Source organism: Pan troglodytes, chromosome 19, assembly GCF_028858775.2.
Source record: "Pan troglodytes isolate AG18354 chromosome 19, NHGRI_mPanTro3-v2.0_pri, whole genome shotgun sequence".
In the NCBI taxonomy this organism is placed as follows: Eukaryota; Metazoa; Chordata; class Mammalia; order Primates; family Hominidae; genus Pan; species Pan troglodytes.
The window spans coordinates 18,746,843-18,759,940 of NC_072417.2; the positions used below are offsets into that span (position 1 = coordinate 18,746,843).

Sequence of the window (13,098 nt, forward strand, 5' to 3'; positions counted from 1 at the left end):
AAACTAAGGAAAATATATCCTTACAAGTAACAAGACGCCTCAGTCTAGGGTTGGTTTAAATCTGTGGTTTAGTGACATCAGTCAGGACCCCTGTTCTTTTCGCCCTTCTGCTCTGCCAGCTTGAACATGTCTGCCTTGTCTTTTGGCCAGCACACATTATAGATGCAAGATGGTTACCACAGTTCCATGCATCACATCCAGACAAGGTGACATCTAGCAGAAGGTGTTGGTTCTCATTCTTATGCTTTTTAAGAGTTCAGAAACTGGTGGAGTGCAGTGGCTGATGCTGTAATCCCAGCACTTTGGGAGGCTGAGGCAGGAGGATCGCTTGAGGCAAGGAGTTTAAGACCAACATGGGCAGACCAATACAGTAAGACTCCGTCTCTACCAAAAAAAAAAAAAAAATTAGCCAGGCATGGTGGCGTGTGCCAGCTACTCAGGAGGATGAGGTGGGAGGATTACTTGAGCCTGGGAGGTCGAGGCTGAAGTGAGTCATGATCGCGCCACTGCACTCCAGCCTGAGCGTTGGAGTGAGACTCTGTCTCAAAAACAAAAAATTGTTGTATTTAGCAATCATGACTTATTTTTTGTGCATAGGTCTTGCTTCTCAACCTAATTTTAAGCTTGTGAAGGTGAGGGTCAATGCAATGATTATTTTAAAGAATAAATAAATATTTTCTCTTTATATTAGCCTCTTGGTACTTTGCATGTAGATAATAATCAAAGCTTGTAAATGCACGAATAGAATGTAGGAATTGGACAGACAGCGCTTAGTGTATAAACCCATGAGACCTATAAACTTCACATTTTAATTAGAAAAGAAAAAGGAATTTCTGCATTCAGGGAAAAAAGGAGACATGGGCTCCTTGTTTATTATTTACCTCTAGATAAAAAATAAATAAATCCCTTGTTTGAGTAGCAGTAGTTTTAGTAACACAGAGTCCCATTACTTCTAAGACTGATATACTGGATGTCTCATGAAGATTCATAAAGCGTAACTCAGTGTATTTAGGGTAACAACTCAAACCCTAGTAATCAGTCTCTTCTCTGTGTTCAACTATACTTCCCAAAAGGGAGGAAGGATCCACTGGATCAGTTTGCCAACATCCAGTGTAGAAAACCTCTATTGAGTTAAATTTTGTTCTAAGTAAGCTACCTACAGAGTTGTTGGGCATTTTTGCCTTTAATTTTTCTTTTTTTTCTTTTTTTTTTTTTTTTTTTAAGAGAATGGGTATTGGTCTGTTGCCCATGCTGGAGGGCAGCAGCATGATCATAGCTTACTATAGCCTGGAACTCTCGGGCTCGAGTGATCCTCCCACCTCAGCCTCTTGAATAGCTAAGATTGTAGGCATGCAACACCACACCTGGCTAATTTTTTAAAAATTTTTGTAGACATGGGATCTCGCCATGTTGCCCAGGCTGATCTCAAACTCCCAGCTTCAAGTGATCCTCCTACCTCGGCTCCCAGTGCTGGGATTATAGGCATGAGCCACCATGCCTGATCACCTTTAATTTTAACAAGTTGTGTTAAAATGTAACAGTTGTGGCATTGTTACCAGATTTTATTTCACTCAACCTGTGACTTACGTACTTAAAAAAAAAAAAAAAAAACACCATTAAGAAAAGTAGGCTGGGGCCGGGTGTGGTCGCTCATGCCTATAATCCCAGCATTTTGGGAGGCTGAGGTGGGCTGTTCTCGAACTCCTGACCTCGTGATCCAACATGATGAAACTCCATCTCTACTAAAAAAAATACAAAAACTAGCTGGGTGTGGTAGCATGTGCCTGTAATCCCGGCAACTCAAGAGGCTGAAGCAGGAGAATCACTTGAACTCGGTAGGTGGAGGTTGCAGTAAGCCGAGATTGTGTCTTTGTACTGCAGCCTGGGTGACAGAGCAAGACTCTGTCTCAAAAAAAGAAAAAGAAAAAGGCCGGGCACCGTGGCTCACGTAATCCCAGCACTTTGGGAGGCTGAGGCAGGCAGATCACTTGAGGTCAGAGGTTCAAGATCAGCCTGGCCAACATGGTGAAACCCCGTCTCTAATAAAATACAAAAGTTAGCTGGGCGTGGTGGTGCATGCCCATAATCTCAGCTACTTGTGAGGCTGAGGCAGGAGAATCACTTGAACCTGGGAGGTAGCGGTTGCAGTGAGCTGAGATCATGCCATTGCATTCCAGCCGGGGCCTAGGTGACAGAGTGAGACTCTGTCTCCAAAAAAAAAAAAAAGGGCTGGGCATGGTGGCTCATGCCTGTAATCCCAGCACTCTGGGAGGCCAAGGCAGACAGATCATGAGGTCAGGGGTTCAAGACCAGCCTGGCCAACATGGTGAAACCTCATCTCTACTAAAAATACAAAAATTAACTGGGCATGGTGGCGCGTGCCTGTAATCCCAGCTACTCAGGAGGCTGAGGCAGGAGAATTGCTTGAACCCAGGAGGCGGAGGTTGCAGTGAGCCAAGACTGCACCACTGCACTCTAGCCTGAGTGATGGCGGGAGACTCTGTATCAAAAAAAAAAAAAAAGTAAAGGTAACAATAGATATGACAGGTCTTAGGCTTCATGGATTTCTTCTACATCCTTTTTTGCATATTGCCTTAAATGCTTTCTGACTAAGGCAGAGGATTATGAATAGAATCATCCAAGGAATGGTGTTAAGTGTGCTCACGTCTCTGTCTACCCTAAGAAAGTGTGGTGGACTCTGTGTTGTGTTTAGAAAAACCTACCTATTCCATGGTTAAGGTTGTGGGGTCATTTCCATCAAGCATCATATTTATTTAAAGACTGTGGACTGTTTTCTTAACCCAAGTATCTCCAAACTGAGATTCATAAGCTAATTTTTGTGTTCAAAGAGTCGAATTGAAATTATGGTAACACTTTACAGTGTAACCAAAATATCATAACTGGCTGTTATATTTGATTAGTAACAAATAAAGTATGACCTCAATGCAAATTCTTAGACACAGTTTTTTTTAATAATAAGAGAGAACATGGTGGGGTAGGGTGGGGTAAGGGGTGTGTGATAACCCTTAATATTGAAAAGTTGGGAATTACCTGTGTGGCAATAGGTGACCAGATGAATTAGGTAACAGAATAGACACAAATAATCAGCACAAACTTGTAGAACATTAAATGTCAGTCGTGGAAGGGAATCCCGTAAGTTCGTGGCTGAAAAAACTGAGAGCTAGAAAGGTGAAATAACCTGCCCAGCAGTATGGAAGAGTTCCAAATAGAGCCTATCCAGATCTGTTGACTCTCAGCACTGTGACCAGGTTGCAGTTTATGAGCTATCCAGTAAATCAATAATATCATTTTATACAAAATATCATAATTTATTTTCACATGATCTTATTACTTCAGATCACCTTTGAACTGTTTATATCCAAATAGCCTATTTGATTTTGTTATTGAAATAATTCATTTACTATAAAATTTATCATTTTAAAGCATACAAGTCTGCAGTTTTTAGTATATTCACAAGATTGTGCAACCATCACCTGTGTCTAATTCCAGAACATTTTCATTGCCCCCAAAAGAAACCTGGAGCCCATCAGCAGTCACTCCCCCCTCCTCCCTACTCCCAGCTCCTGTTAATGACGATTTACTTTCTGTCTCTATTTGCTTATTCTGGCTGTTTCATATAAATAGAGTCATACAACTATGTAGCCTGTTATGTCTGGCTTCTTTCACTTAGCATAATGCTTTCGGGGTTTTTCCATCTTGTACCACATATCAGTACTACATTCCCTTTTTTTTTTTTTGGAGATCGAGTCTTGCTCTGTCTCCCAAGCTGGAGTGCAGTGGCAAGATCTCAGCTCACTGCAACCTCTGCCTCCTGAGTTCAAGCAATTCTCCTGCTTCAGCCTCTCAAGTAGTTGGAACCACAGGTGCATGCCACCACTCTCAGCTAAATTTTGTATTTTTGGTAGAGATGGGGTTTCACCATGTTGCCCACGCTGGTCTCGAACTCCTGAACTCTAGCAATTCACCTGCCTTAGCCTCCTGTAGTTCTGGGATTACAGGCATAAGTCACCATGCCCGGCCATTTCTTCTTTTTGAGACAGGGTCTCACTCTGTTGCCCAGACTGGAGTGTAGTGGAATGATCATGGCTCACTGCAGCCTCAACCTCCCAGGCTCAAGCAATATTCCTACCTTAGCCTCCTGAGTGGCTAGGACTACAAATGTGCACCGCTACACCCAGCTAATTTTTGAAAAACTTTTTGTAGAGACGAGGTCTTGCTATGTTGACCAGGCTGGTTGCAAACTCCTGGGCTCAAGTGATCATCCCACCACAGCCTCCCAAAGTGCTGGGATTACAGGCATGAGCCACTACACCTGACTTCTTCATCCTTTTTATAGCAGATAATATTCCATTGTATGATTATATATTTTGTTTATCCACTCATCAGTTGATGTATATTTGGATTGCCTTTTGCCTATTATAAATAATGCTTCTGTGAACATTTGTTTACAAGTTTTCGTATGAACATATGTTTTTGGTTCTCCTGAGTTTATGCCTGGAACTGGAATTGCTGAGTCATATGTTAACTGTTTAATTTTTTTTTTTAAGGAACTGCCAAACTGTTCTCCAGTGTACCATTTTATATTCCTACCAGTAACATATGAGGCTTCCAATATCTTCACATCCTCACCAACACTTGCTGTGTTCCAATTTTTTATTATAGCCATCCTAGTAGGTGTGAAGTGGTATCTCATTGAGATTTTGATTTGCATTTCACTAATGCCGAATAATGTTAAGCATCTTTTCCTTTACGCATTGGCCATTTGTATATCTTCTTTTTTTTTTTTTTTTCTTGAGACAGAGTCTCACTCTGTCACCCAGGCTGGAGTGCAGTGGCACAATCTCGGCTTACTGCAAGCTCCGCTTCCTGGGTTCACGCCATTCTTCTGCCTCAGCCTCCCAAGTAGCTGGGACTACAGGCACCCGCCACCACACCTGGCTAATTTTTTTTTTTTTTTTTTTTTTTTTTTAGTAGAGACAGGGTTTCACTATGTTAGCCAGGATGGTCTCGATCTCCTGACCTTGTGATCCACCCACCTTGGCCTCCCAAAGTGCTGGGATTACAGGTGTGAGCCACCGCGCCTGGCCCATTTGTATTTCTTCTTTAGAGAAATGTCTTCATATTCTTTCCATTTTAATTTTTAAAATTATTTTATTTTGGCCGGGCGCAGTGGCTCATGCCTGTAATCCCAGCACTTTGGGAGGCCGAGGTGGGCGGATCACGAGGTTGGGAGATCGAGACCATCCTGGCTAACAAGGTGAAACCCCGTCTCTACTAAAAATACAAAATATTAGCTGGGCATGGTGACAGGCACCTGTAGTCCCAGCTACTCGGGAGGCTGAGGCAGGAGAATGGCTTGAACCCAGGAGACGGAGCTTGCAGTGAGCTGAGATCGCGCCACTGCACTCCAGCCTGGGCGACAGAGTGAGACTCTGTCTCAAAAAAAAAAAAAAATTATTTTATTATTTTTTTCAGACAGGGTCTTCTTGCTCTGTTGCCCAGGCCAGAGTGCAGTGGTGCAGTTATAACTCACTGTAGCCTCAACCTTCTGGGTTCATATGATCCTCCTGCCTTAGCCTCCCAAAGTGCTAAGACTATAGGCATGAGTCTTGTTAATTCATTTCTGACCATAGATATGCTGGAGAAACTGGAAGAAAAGGGGGTAGGGAGAAGAAGGAAAGAGGTAGAGAAAAATTTAATTTACAAACTTTGTCTAAGTAAATATATACTACAGGCTGGGTGCAGCAGCTCACACCTGTAATCTCAGCACTTGGGAGTCCAAGGCAGGAGGATCATTTGAGGCCAGGAGTTTGAGACCAGCCTGAGCAACATAGCAAGACCCCTGTCTTCAAAAAAAGTTAAATATATATCACAAGGAAAGGTAAAATCTGCTCTGTGATGAGAGTTTTTAGCCTGGGGTTTTGGGACCCCTAGAGAATCCTTGGATGGATTTCTGGGAATAGGTGGATTCCTTGAAATTGTTTGTAAAATTGTGTGTGTTCCTTTTGGGAGAGAGAGGATTTGTATATTTCAAAAGAATCGGAGAGGGAACATACAGGCTTATGGGAAGGAAAAGGCGGAGGTATGTTAGCAATTTGTCTTTTTCTGTTGGCTATGTTTTGCATACATTATGTTTGGGTTAAAACTTCCTACCTGGTTTCAAATATTTTTGTTTTAGACTATTTATTCATACCTCTTGGTTTAAGACTAGTTCAGTTAAGATGTTTTCAAAATGTTATATTTATTGATTTATTTTGAGGCAATGTCCCCAGGCTGGAGTGCAGTGGTGCGATCTCAGCTCACTGCAACCTCAGTCTGCTGTGTTCAAGCAACTCTCCTGCCTCAGCCTCCCAAGTAGCTGGGATTATAGGTGACCACCACCAGCTAAGTTTTTGTATTTTCAGTAGAGACAGGGTTTTGCCACGCTGGCCAAGCTGGTCTTGAACTCCTGACTTCAGGTGTTGGCCTCCCAAAATGCTGGGATTACAGGTGTGAGCCACCATGCCCAGCCTTTTATTTTATATTTTATTTTATTTTATTTTTTGAGATGAAGTCTCACTCTCTCACCCAGGCTGGAGTGCAGTGCTGCGATCTCAGCTCACTGCAAGCTCCGCCTCCCTGGTTCAACCGATTCTCCTGCCTCAGCCTCCCAAATAGCTGGGACTACAGGCATGCACTACCATGCATGGCTAATTTTTATACAAAATGTTAATTTTTGAAGTGTCAAAAAATTTTTGTTAATGAGAAAACAATAACACTCCTTTGTCTTTTTGTAGGCCAAATGTATAAAATAAATTCCCAGCATTTTCTGATGTTATCCACAAATCTAAAATATTTGTGATTTTTATTTTTTTATTTTTTATAAAATACAAGAGTGTAATAAAGACATATCTGAGTTATTTTCATTTTCTAAATGAGTTTTAAATTCAGGTTCACAATGATCTGGTCAATTTGACCTCTCTCATAGTGGATTATATCATAGGTAGCCACAATGTGAACATCTGTACCTATACTTATACCTGATAAATATATCTCAGTTCTAATTTGTGGTGTTACCTTTAGGAGTTTAAGAAAAGGCACATTTGGCCAAGCATGGTGGCTCACACCTGTAATCCCAGCACTTTGGGAGGCCGAGGTGGGTGGATCACGAGGTCAGGAGATCGAGACCATCCTGGCTAACACGGTGAAAGCCCGTCTCTACTAAAAATACAAAAAATTAGCCGGGCGTGGTAGCAGGCACCTGTAGTCCCAGCTACTCGGGAGGCTGAGGCAGGAGAATGGCGTGAACCTGGGAGGCAGAGCTTGCAGTGAGCTGAGATCGCGCCACTGCCCTCCAGCCTGGGTGACAGAGCGAGACTCCGTCCCAAAAAAAAAAAAAAAAAAAAAAAAAGACATATTCATAAGCCCTTTTCTTTTCTTTCTCTTTTTTCTTTTTTTTTTGAGATGGAGTTTTGCTCTTACTGCCCAGGCTGGATGCAATCTTGGCTCACCACAACCTCCACCTCCCTGGGTTCAAGCAATTCTCCTGTCTCAGCCTCTAGAGTAGCTGGGATTACAGGCATGTGTCACCACGCCCAGCTAATTTTGTTTTTTGGTGTTTGTTTGTTTGTTTGTTTGTTTTAGTAGAGACAGGGTTTCTCCGTGTTGGTCAGGCTGGTCTCGAACTCCCAATCTCAGGTGATCCACCTGCCTCAGCCTCCCAAAGTGCTGGGATTACAGGTGTCAGCCACTGTGCCCGGCCTCTGATTTTTTTTAATAAAGTTAATAGGATATCAGTTAATAACGATCAAGATACTGATATAGTTGCTGTTTTAAAAATGGACTACTCCATTTATTAATTGTATTTTGGCCAGGTGTGGTGGCTCACACCTGTAAACCTAACGCTTTGGGAGGCCGAGGCGGGTGGATCACCTGAGACCAGGAGTTCGAGACCAGCCTGGGCAACATAGTGAAACCCCATCTCTATTAAAAACACAAAAAACTAGCCAGGCATGCGCCTAATTAAAAATTAGTCATGCTAAAAATTAAAATTAAAATTAAACATTAGCTGTGGCGTGCACCTGTAGTCCTAGCTACTCAGGAGGCTGAGACAGGAGAATCACTTTAACCTGGTAGGTAGAGATTGCAGTGAGCTGAGATCGTGCCACTGCACTCAAGCCTGGGTGGCAGAGTGAGACTCCATCTCAAAATAATAATATAGCCCATGTTTTTGCAAAAATAAAAATAATTGCATTCCATATAGTGACCTTTGGTTAAGGCTAGACTGAGACCTTCCAAGGTTATATATCTTGTAAATATGTTCTTCCGGTTGGTTTTAAGGGCACTGCATTTTATTTGAGCCAGTACTTTGTCCGATTCTGACAGAAAAGATGGCAATAGTACACACAAAACTTACCTTCTTTTTAAAAATTGCTTCTTTAAGTTATATTCTCCTATCTGTAGATGACATTTGTGAATGGAATTGAATAATGGGAAAATATTCTGAATATACATTGTGATCATGTCGGTCCTGTGGTATAGCTTAATTAGTATTTGATTTCTTCTTTGGCCCTGGGCGTGGTGGTTATTGGTGAAAGTTAAGATTGCTTCAGCTGACTTGTGTAATGACTAATGCACATTAGCTTGTATTATCTTATATGGAAATGTAGAAACTGTTGATGCTTGAAGGTAATTAGGTAGTACCTAGGAAGAGTGCGTCTCTCCTTTGTCCTCTTTTACTAGTTGCACTTGCATATTGTTGAGGAAACACAATGGCAGTCTCATTTAAATGCGTGTGTAAAAAACTACAGTGAAATTTTATTTTTATAAAAGCTTTGTCTAAAACTGAAGGTGACAAGCATTTCTCAATTCCACTTCTTACAGAGAGTGGATTAGATGGACTGCTTAAAAATTGTTTGACATATTACATTTTTATTAGATGAGACTGTAGTTCTGTTTCTTGACCATATAAAATGTATGCATCTGAGAACAGCTTGTAATGCTTATCCAAAATAAGACCCAGTGATATATGACATTTGATGTTTTTGTTTGTTGTGAAGATGACTGTTACAAGTTGATGTTGGTAGCTTTTCTATTGTATTTCAGGTCGATATTGTGAGCACCTTTGGAAATGAAGGACATTTATAAATATGCGTTGATACTGTAATAACAAAACCCTTTTCAATGTAAATTTTGTTTCTATAACTTCTACTTTACATACAAAATTCAAAGTTGACAAATTTATTTAGGTTTTACCTATTTGAAAGCTTACCATTTTGTTGCAAGAAGATGAACTAAAAATATACTTTAAATTTTGAGTCTTTAGTTTGTTAAAAGTGGTTACTGTGAAACCCAGACTACAGGTGGATCAATTTGAAAACTGAAATGTATCCATATGAATTAACCTAACATTCTGGACATTCTGAAGGAAGGTATGAGTTTCACCAGCTAAGGATAAAATTTACACCCTCAAACATGAGTCTGGAATTCTGTTATTTGCTTTGTATTGTAAAGGTATTTTGTTGTTCAAAAACCTAAGTACATCTTTTGAGACTGTTGTTTACCATTAACTCAGTAGGAGACAGTGTGGTAAACTTGGACTAGGAGTTAGAAAAGCAGAATTCAAACACTTGTTCCATCACTTACCAGCAATGACAACGGGAAAGTTGAGCCTCAGCTGTAAAATGGGAGCAGCATTTGCATTAGTCTGTTTGCATTGCTACAAAGGAATACCTGAGGCTGGGTAATTTGTAAAGAAAAGAGGTTTATTTGGGCTTGTGGTTCTGCGGGCTGTACAAGCCTGGCACCAACATCTGCTTGGCTTCTGTTAAGGGCCTCAGAAAGTGTACAATCATGGCAGAATGCAAAGGGGGAAGCAGGTGTATCACATGGTGAAAGAGCAAGCAAGAGATAGAGATTGGGGAAGTGCCACAGTCTTAACCAGATCTCATGTAAACTCAGAGCAAGAAATAACTCATTCCTTCGAGGACAGGACTGGGCCATTCATGAGGGATCTGCCGCCATGACCCAAACACCTCCCACCAGGCCTCACCTCCAACATTGAGGATTACATTTCAACATGAAATTTGGAGAGGACAAAACATCCAAACCATATCAGCATTCCAAGTTATTGTAGGGTAATCATGCATAAATAGGTAAAAAAAACCCACATGGTTTCATTCCTGTCATTTTCCTGTGGTGTTTTTTGTGTGCAATATTCTTACCTTCCCCCTTCTCCATCTGACTTCTGCTTGTCCTTCAAGACCAGCCCCAGCTTTATCTCATCTCTGAAACTTCCCGTGGCCTGTTCACCACCTCCCTTCACATACTGCCACTGTATGTTATGTGTATAGGTGAGTGTATTTAGCAAATACTTATAATAGTGCTTACTATTGCTAAGTATTTTCATAAGCACTTATACCAGTAATCCATGAGGTAGAACTACGACTATCTCCATTGTACATATACAGAAAATGAGACATAAAGAAGTAACTTACCCAAGGTCATGACTCACCTATGAGGTTTTAGAGCCAGATTTCTAATGCAGGCAGTCTGGTTTCAGAGTTTGTGCTCTTAACTGCTATACTGTGTTTTTACTTTTTAAAAAATTACAGGTGTGATGGCTCATGCCTGTAATTCCAACTCTTTGGGAGGCCGAGGCAGGCAGATTACATGAGGCCAGGACTTCGAGACCAGCCTGGACAACATGGTGAAACCCTATCTCTACTAAAAAAAAAAATATATATATATATATATATTTATTTATTTATTTAAAAGTAGACACAAGGTCGCATTATGTTGCTCAGGTTAGTCTTGAACTCCCTTGCTTCAAGCGATCCTCCTGCCTCAGCCTCCCAAAGTGCTGAGATTACAGGCATGAGCCACTGTGCCTGGTCTGCTATGCTATATTTTTCATGTCTGTCTCCCCAGGTAGATCTTTGAGCACCTTGATGGTTCCAACTCCTACAATACCTAACACATAGTAGGCACTTCATAAATGTTTAACAATTATATGATAAATATGCCTTAGGTAGGCCAGGCGCAGTGGCTCACGCTTGTAATGCCAGGACTTTGGGAGGCTGAGACAGTGGCTCACGAGGTCAGGAGTTCGAGACCAGCCTGGCAAACACAGTGAAAGCCCGTCTCTACTAAAAATACAAAAATTAGCTGGGTGTGGTGACAGGCGCCTGTAATCCCAGCTACTAGGGAGGCTGAGGCAGGAGAATCGCTTGAACCCAGGAGGCAGAGGTTGCAGTGAGCTGAGATTGTGCCACTGCACTCCAACCTGGGCAACAGAGCTAGACTCCGTCTCGTGAAAAAATAAAAAAAATTATATGTGTGCTTTATGCAAACTGTAAAGCATCATATAAATGCAAATTATAACCACTACCAAATGCATTTTTTGTAAATCAGAGTAGAATTTACCAAGCGTTTCAGTTTTGTAGTACAGTTTCTTGGCCCCAACTTTTCAGACTAGGAGTTTACTAAGGTATAGATTGGTAAAATTTATGGACTGACAATATCAAATCATGGCATCAGGCTCAAAGTCTAGGACCTTAGTGATGCAACAGCGTGATGCTTGGTGGCATCACCAAGAGAAGGTGATGCGTAGCAGTCTCTACATTGGGTCCAGACGTTGCTCTTCTTGATCCAGAGATCCATGAAAGAAATTGACAAGTGATCTGCTGCCCCCAATACAGTATACATTACAATAGTGAATAGTGAAAAGATAATAAAAATAAGTACTCCTGTTTGAAAGGAGTATGAATAGGAGACATAGAGCAGTTGATGAGCTGCAACAAATTCTGAAATCCCTCTGGGCTGTCATTGAGAAGGCCCTCTCCAGGGGTGGGGAATATTCTTGGACAGGCCTTGATTTTGCCCCTGAGGAGTAGTTCACATGTCGGTTTTTTCTTTGGTCCCTAGGTTCATCTTCATGGACCACCTTTTTCTTTTTTGTTTCTATTACCTTTCTTGGCCATGTCCAAAATATACAATGGGGGATATACCCCCCTAGGAGGATGAATACCTTTCCTAGCCTACTTTCTGTCATTGACACTTGAGAACCCAAAGATCACTTTGGTCTTGAACAGTGACAGTCTCTCTTAGCCCAAGCTGGTTGTTCTTTTGGCAGTATAACTTTCAAAACTGAGTTGGCTTTTTGCTTGTCTCCTGTCAGCTCCAGGTTCTTTAGCCACATCCACAGTTCTTTTCTTACCATACTTCTTTTTTCTTTTTTTTTTTTTTTAGAGATGGGGTCTTGCCATGTTGCCCAGGCTGGTCTCCTGGGCTCAAGCAATTCTCCCACCTTGGCCTCCCACAGTACTGAGATTACAGGCATGAGCCACTGTACCTGGCCCATACTTAAGTTTGCTACATAGCTCTGCTTTATTGGTCCCATACTTCTTCCTTGACTTAATTTTGAGTACAAATGTTTCTGCTATACTGCCATATATGCTTTTCCGAGAAGCCCCCATTCTGCAAAATCGTGCACTAAAGTAAACAGGACTTATGGGAAAAATAGAGTTGAGGCAAACCACTCTAAATCTGTGGAACACCATAGTCTTTGCACTAATAAAAACAAAAATAAATGTTACAACTCTGCTAGAATTTGTCTAGCAGGTTTTCTGGTCTTTGTGGAAAAACCCCCAAAAGTAAAAAAATTAAAGAAAATAAAATTAACCATAATAAAAACAGTAGCATGCAGTGGCACAGTCTTGGCTCACTACAGCCTCCGCCTCCTGGTTCAAGCAATTGTCGTGCCTCAACCTTCCAAGTAGCTGGGACCACGGGCATGCAGCACCATGCCTGGGTAATTTGTATTTTTTTTTTTTTTTTGTAGAGACGAGATCTCACCATGTTGCCCAGGCTGAAGGCCTACCTTGTTTTATTGCACTTTGCTAACAAATTGAAGGTTTGTTGTAACCATCCACGGAGCAAGTCTACCAGTATCATTTTTCCAGCATGTGCTCACTTTGTGTCTCTGTGTCACATTTTGGTAATTCTCCCAATATTTCAAACACTGATATCTGTTAACAGTGATCTGTGATAAATGATCTTTGATGTTACTGTTATAATTGTTTTGGGGTGCTAGAAACC

The 13,098-nt window shown here is 41.4% G+C and overlaps 1 protein-coding gene and 1 non-coding gene across 4 annotated transcripts in view; both read left to right on the top strand.

The window, feature by feature from the left end:
* The window catches only part of ZNF652 (zinc finger protein 652), a 73,396-nt gene that overhangs the window by 23,879 nt on the left and 36,419 nt on the right, over positions 1-13,098 (top strand). The window lies entirely within an intron of this gene.
* LOC112206137 (U7 small nuclear RNA) lies at positions 12,588-12,649 on the top strand. Its single transcript, XR_002940340.1, has one exon. It is a non-coding gene; the product is annotated as a U7 small nuclear RNA (small nuclear RNA).